The sequence below is a fragment of the Schistocerca serialis genome, chromosome 2, assembly GCF_023864345.2.
Source record: "Schistocerca serialis cubense isolate TAMUIC-IGC-003099 chromosome 2, iqSchSeri2.2, whole genome shotgun sequence".
Lineage (NCBI taxonomy): Eukaryota > Metazoa > Arthropoda > Insecta > Orthoptera > Acrididae > Schistocerca > Schistocerca serialis.
In genome coordinates this window covers 1,031,468,522-1,031,471,854 of record NC_064639.1, presented here as the reverse complement: position 1 = coordinate 1,031,471,854, position 3,333 = coordinate 1,031,468,522, and positions in this window count along the sequence as shown.

Here is a 3,333-nt window from a genome sequence, read left to right as displayed (position 1 = left end):
TAACTCTTTTTATAGCAGTGGCTTCCGTTGTCTCTTTTACCATCAGATGCAGCGTACTAGGACTACTTGGGTCAAGTTCCATCGGCGGCGGACATTAGTTGGGCGTTGTATTGCTGCCAGTGTGAAGTTTTGGTGCAAGGGCTCGTGCGTTTTCGTACCCAAACGTTATGGTTAATCCCAGGAACTACCGTAGGTATTTTAATACGGTTTTCATCTATTTGCTGATTCACGAGGAAGGTTTGTGTATACAATTTAGAATTATAGTAATACACGTACAGATATCTGTTCCACACTGAACTGGGGTTTGAACTGGCATCTCGGGGCCATGATGGAAGCTACGGGCTCGTCAGCTGTAACAGTCGCAGGAGCTCCAGAGACCAGCGAAGCTTGACCAGAATCTATACTATCTGCTATAGATACGGTATCAAAGACGATCTTCCCTGACCTTGCATGGATCTGTCGATACATACAGGGTGATTCAAAAAGAATACCACAACTTTAAAAATGTGTATTTAATGAAAGAAACATAATATAACCTTCTGTTATACATCATTACAAAGAGTATTTAAAAAGGTTTTTTTCACTCAAAAACAAGTTCAGAGATGTTCAATATGGCCCCCTCCAGACACACGAGCAATATCAACCCGATACTCCAACTCGTTCCACACTCTCTGTAGCATATCAGGCGTAACAGTTTGGATAGCTGCTGTTATTTCTCGTTTCAAATCATCAATGGTGGCTGGGAGAGGTGGCCGAAACACCATATCCTTAACATACCCCCACAAGAAAAAATCGCAGGGGGTAAGATCAGGTCTTCTTGGAGGCCAGTGATGACGTGCTCTGTCACGGGCTGCCTGGCGGCCGATCCATCGCCTCGGGTAGTTGACGTTCAGGTAGTTACGGACAGATAAGTGCCAATGTGGTGGCGCTCCATCCTGCTGAAATATGAATTGTTGTGCTTCTTGTTCGAGCTGAGGGAACAGCCTATTCTCTAACATCTCCAGATACTGTAGTCCAGTTACAGTAGCATCTTCGAAGAAAAAGGGACCAAAAACTTTATTGGCTGAAATGGCGAACAAATGTACAACTAAATGAAACTTTATAGCTCCCTTAATTGGCCGACAGATAGTGCTTAGCTCTGCCTTTTGTCGTTGCAGAGTTTTAAATTCCTGAAGTTGTGGTATTCTTTTTGAATCACCCTGTATTATAAAGTCCCCGTCCGTGTTTTTCTGTCTGTATGTGAACGCTAATCTCATGAACTGCACTAGGAATATTGATACGGTTTTCACTAAACCATATACAGATTCACAAGGAAGGTTTCTGTGTATAATTTATTACCGATTCGCCAGAAAAATTGACCGGCCATAGATAAAAGGATATTATAAATAACTGAAGCGATTTCATAAATTCACCGTAGCTACATTAACTAACACATTGTCAGAAAACTCGATATTCATGTAGAAACACTCAAAAAGTTTTGCATTCGTTGCAGTCCCACTTCATATTTTTGCCAGTGAGCAATTAGCCAAGATGGCGACAGGCGCCGAGGAAGCGTATGTTGTGCTTGAAATGCACATCAGTCTGCCTTAACAGTGCAATGACATTTCATAACGAAGTTCAACAAAGATCTACCACCTGCCAACTCAATTCGGCGATGGTATGCGCAATTTAAAGTTGCAGGATGCGACAGCAAGGGGAAATCAACTGGTTGGGGTGCAGTGAGTGAAGAAACAGTTTATCCGGAACGGGTGAGTTTCGCATGCTCTCCCGACCTAATCCAATTCAATTTTTTTTGTGTGTGGGATTATGTGAAAGATTCAATGTTTGTGTGTGCTCTATAAAGAAACCCACCAGAACTACGAGCTCGCATCAACAGTGTTTTTGAAAAGACTGATAGAGACATGCCGCGCCGAACGTGGGAAGAACTTCATTGTGAACTTGATATCTGCAGATCCATTAGTGGGACACATATGCAGCACTTGTAATACGTCAAGAAATGCTTTTTGAGTTTTCGTAAAAGCCCTGTCAAATAGTATAGCTACAACAAAACTGTGAAATCGCTTCACTCGTTTATTATAACCTTATATTTAGTGCTACCCATGCAAAGCCACGGCGGCTCACTAGATAATGAATATAAAATATGGAATTAATGTCAACGATAGCAAGCAATTTATCGACGGAAAGATAAATAATTACATTTAGGATGGAAAGTTTGTGATAAATAATTACTAAACAAACTGTGTTCTGATTAACAGTGGTTGTTTCAAATGTTTAAAGTTAACAATCACGTGTGAGAGGTGAGAAACAATGATTATCGCCGGCCGAAGTGGCCGTGCGGTTAAAGGCGCTGCAGCCTGGAACCGCAAGACCGCTACGGTCGCAGGTTCGAATCCTGCCTCGGGCATGGATGTTTGTGATGTCCTTAGGTTAGTTAGGTTTAACTAGTTCTAAGTTCTAGGGGACTAATGACCTCAGCAGTTGAGTCCCATAGTGCTCAGAGCCATTATTATATTAACAACGATTATCCCACACGATGATTCCTCTAAATTCTCGTGTACTTTAATGGCGAATTTCCAGAATCGCACTAACAAAAGCAAAAATAGTGTGCTAAAGCTAGTGACTAGTGCAAACTGAAGGTGTTAAAGTTGAAATGCTTGTCAAATAAACAGTAAGCAAAAGAGGCAGTCAAGCGAAAAAGAGACAGATGGAAAAAAACAGGTGAAATTTTTATTGTTTCAAGAGTAATGGTAATAACTGTTAATACATTTATCCCACTGTGAAACAAGGCGGTCAGTGCCTTCATGGAAAAATGTCTGCGGCTGCCTACGGAACCATGATTGTACTCAGGCACGCATCTCTTGCTGTCTTGTCTCGCGGTAGGTTAAATATATTTACAGTTACGGCGATTACTTTTGAAATAATAAATGGTTTACTTACTTTTTCCCATCCACCTCCTTTTCATTTGACTCCCCCTTATATATTCACGTACTTTTTAAATCTGTGGACCTGGTAATAAATCAGACACTTTCCGAACGTGGAAGAAGCGGAGACTTTGTATGAAGATAATGAAGAACCATTACAACTGACTAAACAAAAAAGATAATGTAGCTGTAATGCGTGATTTTAGTGCAGTAATGGGATACTGTACAGTCAATAAGACAGTACTAAATTTTGGTTTGGGGAAAACAGATTAAAGAGGTGGAAGTCTGGTAGATTTCTGCAATTAGAATTATATGGTTATTAGAAACAAATTATACGAAGTTACTCTTAGGAGAAGGTGCACATGGAAGGTTGCAGACAAAAGACTATTTCAATTAGATTATATACTGATGA